Raw genomic sequence first — 23,018 nt, 5'->3', positions numbered from 1 at the left:
AACTCTGTCACTAAGAGAAATGTCAAACACCACATTTCTGAAGAATTTGAAAACTCCACAATTTAGGAGACAAAAATAAAAAGCAAATCTAACAACGGCCAATAAGAGAAGTCTCTCTGCGGTATTACCTGACCTCTCTTGCTTTTCACTTCCTTTAAAATTTTTTTTAAAACTGAGATATAATTCACATGCCGTAAAATTCACCCTTTCGAGTATACAATTCAGAATTTCTTAGTATATTCACAAGGTTGTGCAACAATCACCACCATCTAATTCCAGAATATTTTCATCACCCCAAAAAGAAATCCCCTACCCCGAGTCCTGACAACCACTGATCTACCTTCATTTCCTTTTACTTATGTCTAGTTAATAGTGCCTCTAGCATTGGGGAGGCAGTGGTCATCAGCATCACAGGCCTTGAGAGAATTCTGTTTCCCAAGATGCTTTTCTCTTTCTGCCCCATCAGTACATACTATTGATCAAGTACGGAAATCTCAGGATTCTCTGTAGGGCGATTACTTTTTGTCATATGAAAAAAAAGAGAGTGAGTGTGTGTGTGTGTGTGTGTGTGTGTGTATCTGTGTGTGCGTGCGCGTGGTGACTGGGGAAGGATTAACTGATGAGCATATGGATTATTGCCTTTGCTGAAGTGGAGTATTGATTGTCATGGATGGCTGAAGATCACATTCTGTTGAAGAGATAAAATAGCTAGGCAATTTCTTTCAGAGTTAAACAAAGACATTTGCCATCACAGAGTCCAAGATTGGGTCTTAAATTCATTAACATATTACAAAACCCTTAACTTGCTGACAATTTGTGTCTGGCATTTTGTCTGGAAATGGAACAAGATGGTTCAGGAAAGAGCTACATAGGAAGGTGTGAAAAAAAATCAGCCCTGACATCCAGGAGTTGGTCTGGCACTCACAGCTGATCTTGTTCTCTGGTTGAATATATAACATTTCACAGAACACTAACATCAGGTAAGTGAGCAAAAGTGAGGCCATCTTGTTTTGCCAAATGACCCCAGCCCCTCCTCTGTGTGACTATTTGCTACTCTGCACGTACTTTAAAAAATTCACATGCTCTCCTGATTTATGGCCTCCACTCACGTACGTACTCCCTGATACCTTGATAAATTAAAACTTTCTTCTGTGAGTTTCTCTCCAGGAACAGGCTGACCACAAGTGGGAAACACACCTACATCGTATCCATCACAGCTGACAGAATAGAACAATGTGATGCCTGGAGCCCATGATGCATGGAGACCAACATCCCTGGACCCCCTCCTCATTGCCCATTTTCCCTATATAACTGCTTCAAGATTTTGTAAACCTTGAAGATGGGTTTTTGAGACATTAGTCACCCATCTTCCGATTAGCCGGTTCATCTAATTAAACCTCCTTTCTTGATCTCTAATTCGTGGTGATTAATTGGCTCAGATTGCAGTGAGCAGAGCAAGCACATTGCTCGGTATCAATCAGACAACGCCATTCTATGACCATGATGGATCAAGACGAAGACCAGGCCACTCTGTTATTATGCCTGCACAGCGACTAAACATGAATGTTGCCCAAACCATGAAAATGACCAAATGTCCTCCTATCCTGGCTGATAGGAGTGAGTGCTGCTTCCTTACCAATCCTAGCTTTAGCTTACCCTCATTTCTCTCAGATTTATTAAGATGTCGAATCACAGAACTACCTTTGTTTCCTGATGGCATCCAGTCCAGAGCAAGGCCCTGTTTCCTTGAATTCTCCTCAAAATCACCTAATGCAAGCCCAAATCCTACCATAAGTGCTTTCTAACGTATTTTGCAGAGATGCCCCACAGTTCTCCCTCAATGAAACGAGCAACAGACTGAACTTATTCACCTACATGTGTGTTCCTCACAGTCTTTGGCTGGAGGACATTGACAGGGGAATAGGTCATCTTCAATAAGAGTGATTTCAGGGGACCATACAAGGGTTCCTGCCCTGACACTATTTCACCTGCCTACCTTCCACAAGCAGTATCAGAAATTCCACCAGGAGAATGTTACTCCTTTGGGTCAACACTTTAATAATCACCTATTAAAGCAGAAATGCTCTTACAGAGGAGAACGACCTCTAAAACACTCTCAGTCATAGATGTTTGACTTTGAGCAATCCACTTTCATATTTCATTTGTTCTTTAGATTCACTCACATTTTGGCCCTCTGAAATTAGGACACATCCTATGACCCATAGCATCTTACATTTTTTGAAACATAGTGATGCTTCTGAGCTTCAGTTTCCTCAATTGAGAGATCTAGTGGAGGGTTAAATACTATTTTCCAATCCTCAGTTATTTGCAAACAACTCTCACAATTTTTGCTATATGCATCTGCTACAGTAAGATATTCATATCCTATTTGCCTTTTTAGCAACTCACTTTTGAAATTTAAGTAAATGCAGCTTTCTCCTCATAATAATATCCTGGGCAAGATATGCTAATTATAGCTTTCCCTAAAACTTGTTAAAATATAAACACAACTATATAAAAATTTTAAAATGGTTGTTCATGTTCCACCTAAAAATCATCTTACTTATACCCCAGAGGGAGCTGTGCCACGCTTAGAAAACACTGGACTAGCTGATCCCTGGGTGTCTTCCTAGCTCCTATGTTTGGTGTTTCTATGGTACAGTCTGTCCCCCAATGTTTACAGTCTAAGGGTCAAGACTGACATAAACAACTCGAAGAAAAGCATACAATCATGCATATTTTGAAACACAAAAATAGATCCTATTAACTCTGTGGCTTTTAAGTAAGGATAATTGTGTTGGAGTCACCGGAGCTTAAAGATTAGTTAGCTTTATGTTGGCAGAAAGCATCAGATCTCTTGATACTTGGAAACACACATGAAGGATTTCAGATGTGATGTTTGCTTTGAGATTTGGTTTGGGAAATAAGGGAAGCAGATTTGGTTTGAGTAGTCTGGCAAAGCCTCTTAGAGGACAAAAGAGTTTAGAAATTACACAATCTCTTCCCTTTATTCCCACCAGCCAGAGGTCCTCTAAGCCCTTGCCACTCAAAGTATGTTTGGTGGATATTGGCAAGGCCTGGGTGCTTGTTAGAAATGCAGGTTCTCAGGTCCCACCTGCAGCCCGGCTGAATCCGAATCTACATTTTTCCTGATTCCAGGTGATTCGTGTGCATGTTAAAGTTTGAGAAGCGCTGCTCTAAACCACCAGAGCCCACCTTAGCCACTGCTCATCTACAAATGGTCCTTCAAGGACATACCCCAGGTCAGATAGCAAGGGCACTAGAGGTCCCTGATAGATTAAATACATCAGATTCATGTGTTTCCTTGCCACCATCTTTGAGGGACACCACATCACACAGACCACTTAGGAAGTGAACATTTATTTTATTTAGGGGAAAAAATAAACATCAGTTTAAACTAAAATCAAAACCCCAAGCCATAACTTGTGGTCCTTCAGCTGACTGAGGCTGAGACTAAGATTAAAATAACTCTCATTTTCTTCCTTCTTCCGCCCATCGCCACCGTCCCACACACCTGCACTTGCTGGCGCAGAAACACGTGTCCTCCATTGTAAACTGGCCAGCTTCAGTGTGAACACCTAAAGTGGTAAAGATCCATGTAAAGGAGAGTATTTAGGAGTGAATTTGTTCACATGCAAAAGAAAATGTCGTTTTTTACATGGAGAAGGCATGGGCATTTCTATGAGAAAACATTTTCCCTGGAAAGCATTAGTCCAGAGGACTCCTTTATTGCTCTCAGGACCCCTGTTCCTTCCTATCTTCACTCATTTAGGCAATACTCAATGGGTATTTGTTGAATGAATGAATGAAATCACTTCCTCTCATGAGCAACAGCCTAGAAGGCCTTGCTTTCCCCTCAGCCCCTGTGGAAACTCTGGATTCTTGCCAAAGCTGTTTGATAGCACGTTTGCTGCCATCATATCAACAGAATAACATCAAAAGCGTTTTTAAAATTTCCAGTAACTAAGCAGAAATTGATTAAGAAGGCCAAAGGAAATAAGCCAATCAGAAGACAGAGAAACAGCCAATGGCTGCACATAACCATGGAGACTCTGCCTTTTTAAGTGAGCCACACTCTAATATTTAGATATGAGAGAAAATTGTTTTATTTTTAGTGTACTGAAATTCTTTATTCCTAGGCTTCCATTCTGAACTCAGAATATTGAGTTCAGAATACCAGCCTCCAATATTGCCACTATTTTATTTCTGTGTCATTTTTCAGCAGCATATTCAAAATTTTTCCCAACTAGCCTCTCAACATTTGCTGTTGGGGATGATGAAATGTTATTGTTAAAATAATGTCTCATGTAATTATATATAATAAGGGACTTTGATACATCCATATGAGTAAGAGTAAAGTCATTTATTTGAGTTTAAGGGTCCCTCAATATGGACATTCTGACAAGCACATTTCAAACCCTAAATATTAATGCGTTTTTATTTTATCCAGATACTTCCAGGCAAAGAGGAAGAGTGGAAAGGAGTGGCCAATTCTGTGCCAAACACTCTGCTGGGAGCTTGGTAAAAAATAAAGGTGGACAAAATATTATAATGAAAGATGTTACATATGACCTACTGTGTGCCAGGTATTGTTTCAGACTCTAAGTGTCAAAGGCAGAAATTCTACATAATGGTTTTCAATCATCACTGTACAGTAGCATCACCTGAAGTCTTTTAAAATAAAAATTAATACCAAGACCCCATTCCCAGAAATTCTGATTCAATTACTTGAGGTGGGGCTGGGACATCAGGGTTTTTTAAAAACTCCCTAGGTGATCTGCCTGTGGGCCAAAGTTGAAAACCACTGCTTTGAAACATGTGTATTAAGTATTATATTAATATCACCCATATGTAAGTCAGAGTGGTGAATTTATTGAGATTTCAGTGTAAATAATAGATAGAACACATCTTTCTTTATGATTCTGGAGAACACAGGCCAGGTCTTTTATTTCCAGTACGTATCATAGTCTATAATCAATAAATGTGTGTGGAGGATCTTAATGATGATGACTGCGCGACTTCTTGAAGTCATGCTCATACTGCCTGGCCCACCTCAAGCACTTAATACACGTTTATTAAATGAAAAAGAGGGCTTCAATTAATGAAGCAATGATGATGAGGTGACACAGGACCATATCGCTTCCTTGAAACAAGGAAGACATAGAAACTGTGCCAGCTCCACTCTTCCTGGCTCTATGGAACTTTACTACCCATCTCCTCAGCTGCAAAGGACTAGCAGGAGCCGTTTGCCACAAATGGACCAGAGAGCCCTGAGCCCATCTCTGGGGCAGCTGTGGAGGTCTTTGGACCGCCTGCCCACCCCCCACCCTGCTGCATCTGAGGCTCCTCATTGCCAGGGTCAAGTTGTGATCAGGCTAGAAAATTAGATAGGGAGTGCCTTCAGTGGGGGCATCAGGCACGACATAGCACCATGGGAGAAGAAAGAGTCCGTGAACCTTGGTAGCCAGTGATTGAATTCTGCTGTGAGATTATCTCCTTTATTTCCTCACTTTTAGTTAAACATTTCCCTTTCATAAATTCTTCCCTCTTTGATGTGACTGACTACAGCAGGACTGAGCTCTCAGGCACTGAATGAGATTCATAAGATCGAGGGATATTATGAATGTGTACATGTGTCTATAAGTTGTGTTTAATGTCACTTTCTATGAAAGAATTCCTTTAACAATTCGTGATGCCAGAATTTATGTAGCATATCTTGCTGTCTTGGTACATACTGTACAAGATGTATTACATTGTGTTCTTACCATGGGAGCATCCCGCTATGTTAAAACATGTTGTTACAGAGATTTAGACATATTGGGAATCAAACTGTTTCATGAAGACCTATAATACTAGAAAAGACATGTTCCAACATTGTCAGCCATTTTGGTGGATGTTAGTCTCTTCCCCAAATACCAGTATGATAAAGAACTCTCCACTATTTGACAATAACATATGCATCTGGCATGTGAGGTTCTATGTAGGATATTCTACAAGGAAGTCACATGTTGCAGCACCAGCCATTGCAAATGTAGAGTTCCCAAGTGTCTCCCCTGGAAAGATACTAGTTCAAATGGAAGCATCTACTGTTTCTTAAACAGATATGCAAAGCGCAACCACTGGGGATATGCAGAAAGGCAGCAGGAAATTCCTCAGAATTCTGGGAGCCCCAATAGACACAGGTCTGTTCCATGATACCACCTGGAAAGGAGGACGTTGGCAGGAAGAGGGTTCACTTTTGTACGATGGCATAATTGTAGGAGAGGGATTCTATGAACAAATTAGACAACCTCTTCTTCAGCTCTTGCCTCCTCACTTGGTCCATCTGTCACTAATGCTCTTACCCAAACCTTCACTTTGTCTTCTTGATTACACTTAAAAATGCACACACACAAAAAAAGGAACCTGATTTCCAGAATGAAGAGGTAGGAATATTACTTCGTTTTCCTAACTCAAAACTTTCCTGGGATTTTGTTTATAAGAGAATGACTACATTGTCCATAGTTTGATCTTATTTCCTTTCACATTTCTTCAATTTCTTAGTTTCTTTACTGAAAGGAAATTATTGCAGCCACCTAGGGAAATATGTTTGAGAATTAGAGCTGGACACAAGAGGGGAGGTAATAGTTTGCTGGAGCTGCTATAACAAAGTACCACAGACTAGGTGGCTTAAACAACAGACATTTATTGTTTCACGGTTCTGGAGGCTGGAAGTCCAAGATCAAGGTGTTGGCAGGGTTGCTTCCTTCTAAGGGCTGTGAAGAGGAATCTGTTCCATGCCTCTCTCCTGGTTTCTGGTGATTTGCTGACAATCTTTGGCGTTCTTTGGCTTGTAGAAGCATCACCCCAATCTCTGCCCTCATTCTCACATGGGCTTCTCCCTGTGTGTGTGTGTGCCTCCAAATCTCCCCTTTTTATTAGGATATCAGTCATATTAGATTAGAGCACACGTTAATGACCTCATTTTAACTTGATTACCTCTGTAAAAACCCTATCACCAAAGAAGGTTTCATTCTGAAGTACCGGGGGTTAGGACTTCAAATCTAGGGGAACATAATTCAACCCTTAATAGAGGATCACTTTTTCTGTGTTGTGCATGGCTGTACTGGGCTACGTCTCGCTTCCTCAATGGCAGAATTGACTAGACAATGGGTGGTTCTTCCCAGTTTCATCCTGCTGTTTGACCACATGACATTTGTCTCTCTTGGTATCATCCTTCAAAAGAAATAGTCATTACTGGAGAGAGTGAAAATAGTGACTGGGTTTCAAAGAACCTGTCCGTCATCCTTATGTGAAAACAAAAACTCGCTCATACTCTGCACATCCTTGTTCCTGTCCCTCCTCATCCCTCCCTACTCCCTACCCCTTCTCCCAGGCTGTAACCCCATCTGATATTTTCTTTGACCCTCCTCAGTAGTCACTCTGGCTTCAGTGACTACCTGCTGCTTTGCAGAAAGCCAAAGCAACAGCTTATCTAGGTCTCTTTCTCAAATAGCAGAAATGCTGAGCCTTCCTGCTGGGACCCTTTGTCTCTCTCAGCCATTACCACAGAGGAAGACAATCACTGACCCACTGACCGGAGATCAGCAATAGGCTTATCTGTGAGTAAAGGGGTCAGTGGGATGAGCTGAAAATGCCACACCTGGGGGGAAAATGAGTTTAGATGAGACAGAAAATAAATGGAAGAGTCCACGTAGCCATCCAGAAAATTCTGCTTGAAATTTTTGCCCATCGGGTTTCTTGTCAGTCTCCTTGCTACAGAGAGAGCATACCCCTTAGCCAGCCCTCAGGCTTAGGGAACAAAGCTGCAAAGCTGAGGGGTGGTCTAGGTGGTTCTATTTTTGTTTTTGTTTTCCCAATGGAAAAGCCAGCACTTTGCTCACAATAAAACCATTTACAGAATTTGTGTTCTCCTGATGCTCTGACAGCAACCAAAACCAAAGGTACTTTTGCCTCAGGGAAACTTGGAAACTAACTGAGTTAATACAGAGACTGGGAAAAGTTTATTGAAAATCATCTCCCAATACATCTGGGTGTTACAGCTTCCAGAAGGATGATTACTAGGGGAGTCAGAGAGACTAAGAAGAGACAGAAGAGGGAAGACACATTTTGTCTGAGAAGATATCGGAAAAGGCATGACCTGGGTGTGTTGGAAAGAGCATCCATTTTGGAGTAAAAACACCTCTTAGCAGATGACTCAACCTCTCTGAACCTCAACATTTGCCTTTTAAACTTGCCAAATGGGGAAAATAATCCCTGCCTCAGGGGTAAATATGAAGTGAGATAATACAGAATTACAATATTTTTGCCTCTTCAGGTCACTTGGAGGCAAATTCTCCTGCCCATTTCCATAAAAGTATCTCAATATAGTCCTGACTCTAAGGCAGGAAAGGACTGGGCAGGAAAATGAGGGACAATCAACGCAAGAAAAGGAAGTAGCCGCTTAATGCTGAAGCGGCTCTCCGTGTGCAGACTTCCCTGCAGGGCACCTCTTACTCCGCTACATCAGATTGGCCAAAGTGAGGCTGAGATGACATGCACGTCTCCAACAGAGGCTGCCCTGGCTTCACGTCCCCTAATCCAGACTCAGTCTCTCCTTCTAAACGCATGTGTGTTTCTGTGCACAGAAACACGTCCACCTGCACACTCATGTTCATGGATTGACAAGAGACTTTATTATTGTTCTGGTGTAGGAGGTGAGGAAGAAAGGAGACTTTCTTTGATGACTACAGCTCACTCTAGCGTCTCCCTTCTCTCCTAATTATGTGCCGTCTTTGTAGTATGCTGAAAGTGTTCCATGTATTGTATTGTCTTCCCACATGAATGAAGGGCAGGGAACGAGTCTTTTATTTCTCTTTTATGCACTGAAGCTGTGGAATGCTGAGCAGATAGATGTTCAATAAACGCTTTATTAACTGGATTTCCACTCTGGCTATAAGTCAACTTGTGTTAGACCAACTCTTCATTCAACATGTTAAAAAAACCAAAATCCTACTGAGTGAATTTGAGGATCTAATTGGCTTTATTCAATGATTCCTGAATCAGGCAGCATCCTGTCTAACAAATAGAAGGGTGATCCGAGGAGTTGTACAAAACAGAAGGGTTTTATAGGCAGAAATGGGGGCAGGACAAGAAACTTACTAGCAAAGCAAAAGAAAGGATTGCTTCAGGCAAGGTCATCTTCCCTTAGGCAAAGGGCAGGGGTCTTATCATGTAGATTACCTCACTAGTACAGACTGAACATTCCAGACTGATTGGTTTAGAATTCCACTCCTGGGAAAGGCTAAAACTGCAATTAGGTTAGCTATTAAGTCTTGGTGAGGCTTAACACAAGTGACTCCATTTTGGGCTTCTTGTTTCTTTTTAACAAAACAACTAGAATAGCTGGATTTTTTTAAAGATCCATCTGTTTTTAGTGATCAGAGTTACCAAAGCAGGCAGAAATTAGGGACAGGATCCTGGGGAGAGAGGAAATGCATTGAGGTGAGACCAAGGTTGGGGCCACTTCTCCACCCCCGATATTTGCTGCTTCATAGGAGGGATGGGGCTGAGAGACAGGGGATACGATTAGCAAGTGATAGCTAACCAGTTATATCTCTAAAAACCCCTCAAAAAACCGAATGCTCCTAGAATTCTGAGAAAAAAGAAAGGGATGGCTAAGAGGTAGACAAGCTGAGCACAGTCTCACAGGGTTGAGGAAATAAAAACTGGAGCCGTGGGCTCACCAAGGAGAAGGGGCCTGGGTAAACACCGTAGGCTCACAGCCATGATCCTTGAAGGGCTGCACCCAGGAGTAAGGAAGAACCAGAAATGACTCTGTCATCAGCAAGACCGAAACCCAACTCCAGATCAGAGCAATCCAAGTCTGGATTAAGGTGAACAGCCCTATTCTAATCGACTTGCAGAAGCAAAAGGAAATGCACTCTGGAGGACAATAGCATCATCCAGAACTTCTATACTTTCCATAGAGTTATGCAATGATATTTACCTTTATATATCTCCCGTACCCTTGATTTCAAATCCTTCTGGTGAGATATGGAAAAGCATGGAGAGTCAGAAACCCTGGCCTCTAGGTCTGTTTTCTTATTTACACAGTGAGACAGGTATATCCAGCTTTGAAATTCTGGCTCTATGACTAGAACTGGACTCTGCCTCAGGCTAACTGTGCTGCCTCCTGTTCTAATCACCTCTTATTTACCCCATTTGTGAGGGAAGGATTCCTGCCCTAGGGTTATGGGGATGGCCAAACAGAGGACACTGAACACTGGGCAGGTACACACATATGTACTCACATATACTCACAGCACAGGGAAGGAAGACACTGCATGCCATGCAGAACCACACAGGGGTTGCACTTGAGAACAGAGCAAACAACCAGGGGTGGTGGGAGGCAGGCTTTGTAGTATCAAGAGGTTGCGGTGACCCCTAGTTCTCATGGGAAGATGTGATTGGCTTGTTTGAAATGTTCCATGGGCTGGCAGGGACCTGGAACCCACTTCTCAGGGATAGGCAGGAACTGTGCCTAGTGCCTTTGGTAAGTAAGGTCGTTTGGCAAGAGAATCTCATCTGTGGGAGAAGAATAGGGAGGGGAACTTGCCATTTGCCAAGTTAGGCCATTTGAGGCTCTCCCAGTTTCACCAGTTGTCAAGGCGTTACATAATATTGAGCCTTCATTTTAGGCCTTACACCACACTTCCCAGAAAGAAGGCCATATATCTACACTCAGTACCCAACTCCTGCTACTTGCCTTGATTGTCTTGACTTTTCACGGATCCTTACATCTCATACATCTTTCTTCTTCTTCTTCTGTTTTTTTTTTTTTACAGCTATAATACTTTTCTTTTTTATTAGTTCATCCATTCATTTTTTTTATTGTGGTATCATTGGTTTATAACATTATATAAATTTCAGGTGTACATTGTTAGATATTTTGATTTCTGTGTAGATTACGTCATGTTCACCAGCCAGAGACTAATTACCATCCACCACCACACACATGCGCCTAATCACCCCTTCACCCTCCTCCTTCCCCACATCCTCTGGTAACCAGTAAACCAATCACTGTTTCTATGTATTTGTTTATCATTTTTTCCTTCTTCTACTCATGAGTGAGATCATGTGGTATTTGACTTTCTCCTTCCGACTTATTTCACTCAGCATAATACCCTCAAGATCCATCCATGTTGTCACAAATGGCCAGATTTCATCATTTCTTATGGCTGAGTAGTATCCCATTGTGTATATATACCATATCTTCTTTATCCATTCGTCCCTTGATGGACACCTAGGTTGCTTCCAAGTCTCAGCTAATGTGAATAATGCTGCAATGGACATAGAGGTGCATATATATTTACACATTCATGTTTTCGGGTTCTTTGGATAAATACCCAGCAGTGGGATAGCTGGATCATATGGTAGATCTCTATTCTTAATTTTTTGAGGCATCTCCATACTGTTTTCCATAGTGGCTGCACCAGTTTGCACTCCCACCAGCAGTGTATGAGGGTTCCCTTCTCTCTACGTCTTCTCCAACACTTATTGTTTCCTGTCTTGTTAATTTTAGCCATTCTGATAGGAGTAAAGTTAATATCTCATTGGAGTTTTGATTTGCGTTTCCCTGATAGTTAATGATGTTGAACATCTTGTCATGTGCCTGTTGGCCATCTGTATATCTTCTTTGGAGACATAACTGTTCAGATCTTTTGCCCATTTTTTAATTGTGTTTTCAGATTTTTTGTTGTTGAGATGTACGAGTTCTTTGTATATTTTGGATATTAACCCCTTATCAGATATATGGTTTGCAAACATCTTGTCCCAATTGTTAGGTTGTCTTTTCGTCTTATTGATGGTTTCCTTTGTTGTGCAGAACTGCTTGTGTTTTCTTCTAGAAGTTCCAAGGTTCCAGGTCTTACATTCAAGTCTTTAATCCATTTTGAGTTAATTTTTGTGGATGTGTAAGATAGTGGTCTACTTTCATTCTTTTGCATGTGGGTGTCCAGTTTTCCCAACATCACTTAATTGATGAGACTTTCCTTTCTCCATTGTATGTTCTTGGCTGCTTTGTTTAAAATTAGCTGTCCATGGATGAATGGGTTTATTTCTGGGCTCTCAATTCTGTTCCATGGATCTCTGTGTCTGTTTTTGTGCCAGCACCATGCCCTTTTGGTTATTATAGCTTTGTAGTATATTTTGAAATCAGGGAGTGTGATATATCCAGCTTTGTTCTTTTTTCTCAGGATTCCTTTGGCTATTCGGGGTCTTTTGTTGTTCTATATAAATTTTAGGGTTCTTTGCTCTATTTCTGTGAAAAACATTGTTGGAACTTTGATAGGAATTGCATTGAATCTGTAGATTGCTTTAGAAAGTATAGACTTTTTTTTATTAAAATTATGATAGATTACAACCTTGTGAGATTTCAGTTGTACATTATTGTTAGTAATGTTGTGGGTACACCACTTCACCCTTTGTGCCCTCCCCCCACCCACCTTTTCCCTGGTAACCACCGATCGGTTCTCCTTGTCTATATGTTAACTTCCACCTATAAGTGGAGTCATATAGAGTTCGTCTTTCTCTGTCTGGCTTATTTCGCTTAACATAATACCCTCAAGGTCCATCCATGTTGATGCGAATGGAACAATTTGGTTCTTTTTTATGGCTGAGTAGTATTCCATTGTGTATATATACCATATCTTCTTTATCCAGTCATCAGTTTCTGGGCATTTAGGTTGGTTCCACATCTTGGCTATTGTAAATAATGCTGCGATGAACATAGGGGTGCCTGGGACTCTTGGGATTGCTGATTTCAGGTTCTTAGGATAGATACCCAGTAGTGGGATGGCTGGGTCATAGGGTATTTCTATTTTTAACTTTTTGAGAAATCTCCATACTGTTTTCCATAGTGGCTGCACTAGTTTGCATTCCCACCAACAGTGTATGAGGGTTCCTTTTTCTCCACAACGTCTCCAACATTTGTCACTCTGGGTTTTGGATATTTTTGCCAATCTAATGGGTGTAAGGTGGTATCTTAGTGTAGTTTTGATTTGCATTTCCCTGATGATTAGTGATGATGAACATCTTTTCATGTGTCTATTGGCCATACTTATATCTTCTTTGGAGAAATGTCTGTTCATGTCCTCTGCCCATTTTTTGATCGGGTCGTTTGTTTTTTTGTTGTTAAGCTGTGTGAGTTCTTTGTATATTATGGAGATTAATCCTTTGTCAGATAAGCAGCTTGTAAATATTTTTTCCCAATTAGTGGGCTGTTTTTTTGTTTCAATCCTGTTTTCCCTTGCCTTGAAGAAGCTCTTCAGTCTGATGAAGTCCCATTTGTTTATTCTTTCTATTGTTTCCCTCATCTGAGGAGTTATAGTGTCTGAAAAGATTCTTTTGAAACTGATGTCAAAGAGTGTACTGCCTATATTCTCTTCTAGAAGACTTATTGTTTCACACCTAATCTTTAGGTCTTTGATCCATTTTGAGTTTATTTTTGTGAATGGTGAAAAAGAATGGTCAATTTTCATTCTTTTACATGTGGCTGTCCAGTTTTCCCAGCACCATTTGTTGAAGAGACTTTCTTTTCTCCATTGTAGGTCCTCAGCTCCTTTGTCAAAGATTAGCTGTCCATAGATGTGTGGTTTTATCTCTGGGCTTTCAATTTTGTTCCATTGATCTGTGCACCTGTTTTTGTACCAGTACCATGCTGTTTTGATCACTGTAGCTTTGTAGTATGTTTTGAAATCGGGGATTGTGATGCCTCCGGCTTTGTTTTTCTTACTCAGGATTGCTTTAGCAATACGCAGTCTTTTGCTGCCCCATATGAATTTTAGGATTCTTTGTTCAATTTCTGTAAAGAATGTCCTTGGGATTCTGATTGGGATAGCATTGAAGCTGTAGATTGCTTTAGGTAGTATGGACATTTTAACTGTGTTTATTCTTCCAATCCATGTGCATGGAATGTATTTCCATCTCTTTATGTCGTCGTCAATTTCTTTCAAAAAAGTCTTGTAGTTTTCATTGTATAAATCTTTCACTTCCTTGGTTAAATTTATCCCAAGGTATTTTATTCTTTTTGTTGCGATTGTGAATGGGATTGAGTTCTTGAGTTCTTTTTCTGTTGGTTCATTGTTAGTGTATAGAAATGCTACTGATTTATGTATGTTGATTTTATACCCTGCAACTTTGCTGTCACTGTGATTGTTTCTAATACCTTTCCTATGGATTTTTTGGGGTTTTCTATATATAAGATCGTGTCGTCTGCAAACAGCCAGAGTTTTACTTCTTCATTGCCTATTTGGATTCCTTTTATTTCTTTTTCCTGCCAAATTGCTCTGGCCAAAACCTCCAGTACTATGTTGAATAAGAGTGGTGAAAGTGGGCACCCTTGTCTTGTTCCTGTCCTCAGAGGGATGGCTTTCAGTTTTTGTCCGTTGAATATGATGTTGGCTGTGGGTTTGTCATATATGGCCTTTATTATGTTGCGGTACTTTCCTTCTATACCCATTTTATTGAGGGTTTTTATCATAAATGGGTGTTGGATCTTGTCGAATGATTTCTCTGCATCTATTGAGATGATCATGTGGTTTTTGTTTCTCATTTTGTTAATGTAGTGTATCACGTTGATTGACTTGTGGATGTTGAACCATCCCTGTGTCCCTGGTATAAATCCCACTTGATCATGGTGTATAATCTTTTTGATGTATTGCTGTATTTGGTTTGCCAGAATTTTGTTGAGGATTTTTGCATCTATGTTCATCAGTGATATCAGCCTGTAGTTCTCCTTCTTTGTGTTGTCCTTGTCAGGTTTGGGGATCAGAGTGATGATGGCTTCATAGAATGTGTTAGGGAGTACTCCATCTTCCTCAATTTTCTGGAATAGTTTGAGAAGGATAGGTATTAAGTCTTCTTTGAATGTTTGGTAGAATTCTCCAGAGAAGCCGTCTGGTCCTGGACTCTTATTTTTGGGGAGGTTTTTGATTACTCTTTCTATTTCTTTACTTGTGATTGGCCTATTCAGATTCTCCATTTCTTCCTGGTTCAGTTTGGGGAGGTTGTAAGAGTCCAGGAATTTGTCCATTTCTTCTAGGTTGTTCAATTTGTTGGCATATAGTTTTTCATAGTATTCTCTTATGACCCCTTGTATTTCTTTGGTATCTGTTGTGATTTCTCCTCTCTCATTCCTAATTTTATTTACTTGAGATTTCTCTCTTCTTTTCTTGGTGAGTCTGGCTAAGGGTTTGTCGATTTTGTTAATTTTTTTGAAGAACCAACTCTTTGTTTCATTGATCCTTTCTACTGTCTTTTTTGTTTCAATATCATTTATTTCTGCTCTTATTTTTATTATTTCCCTCCTTCTACTGACTCTGGGCTTTGTTTGTTCTTCTTTTTCTAATTCTGTTGGGTGTCGTTTGAGGTTGCTTATGTGAGCTTTTTCTTGTTTAGTGAGGTGAGCCTGTATTGCAATGAATTTCCCTCTTAGGACTGCTTTTGCTGCATCCCAAATGATTTGGTATGACGTGTTCTCATTTTCATTTGTCTCCAGATAATATTTGATTTCTTCTTTAATTTCTTCGATAATCCATTGTTTGTTCACTAGCGTGTTGTTTAGTCCCCACATTTTTGCACCTTTCTCTGCTTTATTCTTGTAGTTGATTTCTCGTTTCATAGCATTATGATCAGAAAAGATGCTTGATATTATTTCAACCCTGTTGTATTTATTGATGCTTGCTTTGTTTCCCAAAATATGGTCTATTCTTGAGAATTTTCCATGCACACTTGAGAAGAATGTGTAACCTGCTGTTTTTGGATGAAGTGTTCTATATATATCTATTAAGTCCATCTGGTCTAATTTTTCATTTAATTCTATAATTTCCTTGTTGATTTTCTGTCTGGATGTTCTATCCATTGGTGTTAATGGGGTGTTGAGGTCCCCTACTATTATTGTGTTGTTGTTGATGTCTTCTTTTAGTTCTGTTAAGAGTTGCTTTACAAATTTCAGTGCTCCTGTGTTGGGTGCGTATATATTTATAAGTGTTATGTCTTCTTGGTGGAGAGTCCCTTTTATCATTATATACTGTCCCTCTTTGTCTTTCTTTATCTGTTTTGCTTTGAAATCTACCTAGTCTGATATTAGTATAGTGACACCTGCTTTCTTTTGTTCATTATTAGCTTGGAGTATTGTCTTCCATCCCTTCACTCTGAGCCTGTGTTTGTCTTTGGGGCTGAGGTGTGTTTCCTGGAGGCAGCATATTGTTGGGTCTTGTTCTTTGATCCATCCTGCCACTCTGTGTCTTTTGATTGGATAGTTCAATCCATTTACATTTAGAGTGATTATTGAATGTGGGGGCCTACCGCTGCCATTTTATGTCTTGTTTTCAGGTTCTCTTCAATTTCCTTTGTTTCTCGTCCCATGGTTTAGTCTGTTCTGATGGAGAGCTGCTACTCTCTGTTGTTGTCCTTCTACTTATCTCCTTTGCTCTTGATTTTGTAGCCCCTTTCCTTTTTTTGATTTTTCAGGAATGAGGGTTTTCCTGAGCATTTCTTGAAGAAGAGGTTTTTGTGGCAATGAACTCCCTTAATTTTTGTTTATCTGGGAAAGTTTTTATTTCTCCATCATAGTTGAAGGATATTTTCGCTGGGTAGAGAATTCTCGGCTGCAGGTTTTTGTCCTTCAGATTTTTGAATATATCATTCCACTCTCTTCTAGCCTGTAAAGTTTCTGCTGAGAAATCTGCTGATAGCCTGATGGGGGTTCTTTTGTAGGTTAATTTCTTCTGCCTGGCTGCCCTTAGTATTCTCTCCTTGTCGTTGACTTTTGCTAGCTTCACTACTATATGCCTTGGGGTTGGTCTTCTTGCATTGATAAAGTTTGGAGATCTATTGGCTTCTGTCACATGAAGTTCCATCTCTCTCTCCCCAGGTTTGGGAAGTTCTCAGCCATTATTTCTTTGAATAGGCTTTCTGCTCCTTTCTCCCTCTCTTCTCCCTCTGGTATACCTATAATCCTTACGTTGCATCTCCTAATTGAGTCAGATAATTCTCAGAGAGTTTCTTCATTTCTTTTTAGTCTTAGTTCTCTCTCCTCCTCTGCCTGCAGCATTTCTATATTCCTAGCTTCCAAATTGCTAATTCTTTCCTCCATATTATCGGCCCTACTGTTCAGTGCATCTAGATTTTTCTTAATCTCCTCTATTGTGTTCTTCATTTCCAGTATTTCTGTTTGGTTCTTCTTTATAGTATCGAACTCTTTTGTGACATAGCTCCTGAACTCGTTGAGTTGTCTATCTGAATTCTCTTTTAACTCATTGAGTTTTTTAATGATGGCTGTTTTGAAGTCATCATCATTTAGGTTATATATTTCATTGTCTTTGGGGTTGTTTTCTGTGTGTTTGTCATTTTCCTTCTGTTCTGGAGATTTAATATATTTTTTCATATTGCTTGATGGTGTAGATTTGTGCCTCTGCATAGAGATAGAGTTTAGTTACTGCTTCCACTTGTTTCTACTGGTGTGGTGGGGGGACAGCTGTTTATAGTGCACTGACCAGGAACCCTATCAGCTATTGCTAACTGGGCCTGGGCCACTCCTTTCAGTCACAGTGGTCCTGTGGGTTCCCTCTTCAGCTGTGGGGGCCGTCACAAGGGGGCTTCAGGCTGCTGGTGCCTACTGTTGCAGACCACCTAGACGTGCTCCCTCCTTAGGGTCTGTAGCGGTGTTATGGGCTTTCCCAGTGGCCAGGGGCAGGATCACTTATATTTGCAGCTCTGTCACTGTCGGCGCCCACAAAATCTCACTTGTCCACTATGGGTCACAGCAGAGCTATGGGTATCTTCTGCAGTCTGTGGTTAGCTCACCCAGCTATGCTACTTTTGTCCCAGGGTTTTCCAGCCTTGTGGTTGCCGTGTGGGTGCTCTCTACTAGTGCTGTGCAGAGGCTATCACTGAGTCTGCTGTGAGACTGTAGAGTTTCCCCCTGGGCCACGGAGCCGGGTCGCTGGAACTCCACCCAGCCCCAGTCCTCTCCCCTAGGATCTCGGGGAGCCCCTTGCCCTGTCTGGGGGATAGCTGGAGACCTTGAGTTCAGTGGCAGCTGGCCGGCTGCTGCCCTGCCTGGGATTCTCCTCTTCGGGACCCTCCCGGCATTGTGGATGCTGGGTGGAGCCCTCCGCTAATGGCAGGTAGAGACTTTGCCTGCTGCCCAGATGGAACTCTGGAGTTTCCCTGCCAGGCTGTGGAGCCGGCCGCTGGAGCTCCACCCAGCCCCAGTCCTCTCGCAGGAGATCTCCGGTAGTCCCAAGCCCCTCCCGGGCGAAAGCCCGGTCAGTGGAGCCGGCAGCAGCAGCTGGCGGGCCGCCATGCCATTTGGGATTCTCTCCGGGAGCCTCCTGGCGTTGTGGATGCTGGGTGGAGCCTCTCCGCTAATGGCAGGTAGAGACTTTGCCTGCTGCCCGGACAGAGCTCTGGAGTTTCCTCCCCAGGCCGCGGAGCCGGCCGCTGGAGCTCCACCCAGCCCCAGTCCTCTCCCAGGAGATCTCCGGTAGTCCCGAGCCCCTCCCGGGCAAAAGCCCAGTCAGTGGAGCTGGCGGTGGCAGCTGGTAGGCCGCCGTGCCATTTGGGATTCTCTCCGGGAGCCTCCCGGCATTGTGGATGCTAGGCGGGGCCTCTCCACTAATGGCGGGTAGGGGTTTTCCCCGCCGCCTCTGGTGTGTAACTCTGGAGCTTCCCTCTGGGCTTAGGTGTAATTGTGGGGGGCTTAGGTATGGCTCTGGTCACCTGTTTCCACCGTCGCTCCTCTGGTGTGCGCTCCCTCCTGCCCTTGGTGTGTGGCGATGTTCTGGGGGCATCTGCTGGAAGAAAGCCGCTTGCAGGTACTAGGCTGTTCGGGGGTCAGGGTAGGAGAGTTTTCACCTATCTCCACCTCCTCCTGGAGGGAAGTCCATCCACCTTCCGATGTATAGCAGCGTGGGTCTTTCAGGTGTCCTGAGATGGCTGCCATCTTGGATCTTCTTCCTGAAAGTATAGACATTTTAACTATGCTAATTCTTCCAATTCAGGAGCACAGAATATCTTTCCATTTCTTTGTGTCTTCTTCAATTTCTTTCAACAATGTTTTATAGTTTTCAGTGTACAGAGCTTTCACCTCTTTGGTTAAGTTTATTCCTAGATATTTTATTCTTTTTGTTGCACTTGTAGATGGAATTGTATTCTTAATGTCTCTTTCTGCTACTTTGTTGTTAGTATATAGAAACACAACTGATTTTTGTATGTTGATTTTGTATCCTGCTACTTGACCATATTCATTTATTCTTTCTAAGTTTTTTAGTGGGTTCATTAGGGTTTCCTATATAAAAAATTATGTCATCTGCAAATACTGACAGTTTCACTTCTTCCTTTCCAATTTGGATCCCTTTTATTTCTTTTTCTCACCTGATTGCTCTGGTTAAGACTTGCAATACTATGTTAAATAAGAGTGGTGAAAGTGGGCATCCTTGCCTGGTTGCTGTTCTTGGAGGGACAGCTTTCAGTTTTCCTCCACTGAGAATGATATTAGGGACTGGCCCAGGTGCATAATGGTTAAGTTTGTGTACTCTGCTTTGGCGACCTGGGGTTTGCAGGTTCAGCTCCTGGGAATGGACATACGCACCACTCATCAAGCCATGCTGTGGCAGTGTCCCACATAGATGAAGTAGAAGGACTTATAGCTATGATAGATGACTATGTACTGGGGCTTTGGGAAGAAATGAAAAGAGGAAGATTGGTAACAGATGTTAGCTCAGGGCCAATCTTCCTCACCAAAAAAAAAAAAGCATGTCTTTGAAAAAAAAAGAATGCTATTAGCTGTGGGTTTGTCATATATGGGCTTTATTACTTTGAGGTGCTTTCCTTCTATATCCATTTTATTAAGAGTTTTTATCATAAATGGATGCTGTATCTTGTCAAATGCTTTCTCCGCATCTATGAGATGATCATGTGATTTTTATTCTTCATTTTGTTAATGTGGTGTATCACGTTGATTGATTTGCAGATGTTGAACCATCCCTGCATCCCTGGAATAAATCCCACTTGATCATGGTGTGTGATCTTTTTAATGTGTTGTTGTATTTGATTTGCTAGTATTCTCTTGAGGATTTCGGCATCAATGTTCATCAGTGATATTGGCTTGTAATTTTCTTTTTTGTGATGTCCTTGTCTGTTTCAATATCGGAATAATGTTGGCTTCATAGAATGAGAGAGGAAGCTTCCCTTCTTCTTCAATTTTTTGGAAAAGTTTGAGAAGGATAGGCATTGTCTTCTTTGAATGTTTGGTAGAATTAACCAGAGAAGCCATTGGTCTTAGACTTCTACTTTTTGGGAGGTTTTTGATTACTGTTTTGATTTGCTTACTGGAGTTTGGTCTATTCCAATTCCCTATTTCTTCTTGATTCGATTTTGGAAGGTTATATAATTATAAGAATTTATCCATTTCTTTTAGATTATCCAATTTTTTGGTGTTAAGCTTTTCATAGTGTCTCTTATAATCTTTTGTATTTTGTAGGTGTCCATTGTAATTTCTCTTCTTTCATTTCTGATTTTATTTATTTTAGCCTTCTCTCTTTTTTCCTTGGTGAATCTAGTGAAAGGTTTGTCAATTTTGTTTATCCTTTCAAAGAACTAGCTCTTTGTTTCACTGATTTTTTTCTGTTTTGTTTTAGTCTCTGTTTCATTCATTTCTGCTCTGATTTTTATTATTTCTTTCCTTCTACTGATTTGGGGCTTTGTTTGTTCTTCTTTTTCCAATTCCTTTAGATGCACTGTTAGATTGTTTATTTGGGATTTTTCTTGTTTGTTGAGGTAGGCCTGAACTGCTGTAAAATTCCCTCTTAGAACAGCTTTTTCTGTGTCTCATGGATTTTAGCATGTTGTATTTTCATTTTCATTTGCCTTCAGGTATTTTTTGATTTCTCCTTTGATTACTTCATTGATCTAATCATTCAGTAGCATTTTGTTTGATCTCCACATATTTGTGGCTGTTCTGATTTTCTTCCTGTAGCTGATTTCTATTTCATACGTTTGTGGTCAGAAAAGATGGTTGGTATTATTTCAATCTTCTTAAATTTATTGAGACTTGTTTTGTGGCCTAATATGGGATCAATCCTAGAGAATGTTCCATGTACATTTGAAAAGAATGTGCATTCTGTGGTTTGGGGATGGAATGTTCTATATATATCTACTAAGTCCATGTGGTCTAGTGTGTCGTTTAAGGCCAATGTTTCCTTATTGATCTTCTGTTTGGATGATTTATCCATTGGTGTAAGTGGAGTGTTAAAGTCTCCTACTATTATGGTGTTACTATTTCTCCTTTTATGTCTGCTAGTAATTGCTTTATATATTTAGGTGCTCCTATGTTCAGCACATAGATATTTACAAGCGTTATCTCCTCTTGTTGGATTGTTCCCTTTATCATTATGTAGTGTCCTTCTTTGTCCTTTGTTACAGTTTTTATTTTAAAGTCTATTTTGTCTGATATAAGTATTGCTACCCTAGCTTTCTTTTCATTGCCATTTGCATGGAGTATCTTTTTCCATCCCTTCACTTTCAGTTTGTGAGTGCCTTTAGGTCTGAAGTGCATCTCTTGTATGCAGCATATATATGGATCTTGTTTTTTTACCCAATTGGCCACCGTATGCCTTTTGATTGGAGCATTTAGTCTATTGACATTCAAAGTAGCTATTGATAAATATGTACTTATTGCCATTTTGTTATTTTTTCTGGATGTTTTAGTAGTCCTTCTCTATTCCTTTCTTCTTCTCTTGCTCTCTTCCCATGTTGTTTGATGGCTTTCTTTAGTATTATGTTTGGGTTCCTTTCTCTTAATTATTTGTGTATTTATTATAGGTTTCTGGTTTGTGATTATCATAAGGTTCATATATGGTAATCTATGTATGTAGCAATCGATATTGAGTTGATGGTCTCTTTAGTTTGACCTCTTCTGAAAGCTCTACTCTTTTGCTCTCCTCCTCCCACTTTCTGTTTTTGATATCATATCTAACCTCTTATTTTATGTGTGTGTATCCATTACTCTGTTATCATGGAAATAGGTAATTTTAGTACTTATGTTTTTGACCTCCATATAATCTTCATAGGTGGTTGATTTGCTATCTTTACTGTATTTTTCCTTTACCAATGATGTTATTGCTTTTTTTTTTTTTTTGATAATTTTCTTATTCCTGTTTGTGGTCTTCTCTTCCCAGTTATGTCTCCTGATCTAGGAGAAGCAGCCTTAAGTAATAGATGCCTTTTGAGGCCCATCAGTGTGCTTCCCTCTCATCACCAGTTCCAAATGTTCCAGGAGTGATCCATGTGTGGGTTAAGTGTGTCCTTCTGTTGTGGCAGGATTGCTCTTGCTGACAGTGCCCGGAGAGGCTCAGCTGCTCCTCTGACTGGTTGGTTGTAATGCTCAGATGTGTGTGGCTGCTATAGACCCTTCCTTCACTTTATTGTGTTGGGGAGCCCCAGACTAGTTGGCTACAAGTTCTAATAGCACATTCCTGTTGCAGTTTTTCTGTTAAGTGAGTAGGGCCCCAGCATGGATGGTTGCTAGGCTGCCATGCAAGGGAGCACCCAATTTTTTCAGGCTTTGGGAGGCAGGGCTAATCCCCTAGGTGGCTGTTTGTAAAGCACAGGTGTTCTGTTACTGATAAATTCCATGGCCAACAGGTCCACACACACCGTCAACACAGTCCTGGCCTATGCACATGTCCTGATCCCTTGGAGTGTACCCAGCTGCTCCACTGCAGAGGCCTACACACACTCCACCAATGCCCCACCCACTCCAACTGCTCCTCACACATGCTCTGCCCCCCAGAGGCAGACCCACTCGCCTGCCTGCAGAGGATCCAGGCACCTAGTCTATGCAGGCTGAAACATTACCTGAGGGTTTGCTCTTGTGTGGGGCAAGTTCCTAGGGCAGGCTGCCTGCCCTAGCTGAGCTGAATTAAATCATGCATTAGTAGGTGGGGCAGACC

This window comes from Equus asinus, chromosome 4, assembly GCF_041296235.1.
Source record: "Equus asinus isolate D_3611 breed Donkey chromosome 4, EquAss-T2T_v2, whole genome shotgun sequence".
Classification (NCBI taxonomy): Eukaryota; Metazoa; Chordata; class Mammalia; order Perissodactyla; family Equidae; genus Equus; species Equus asinus.
Note: the sequence above shows the minus strand (reverse complement) of the source record.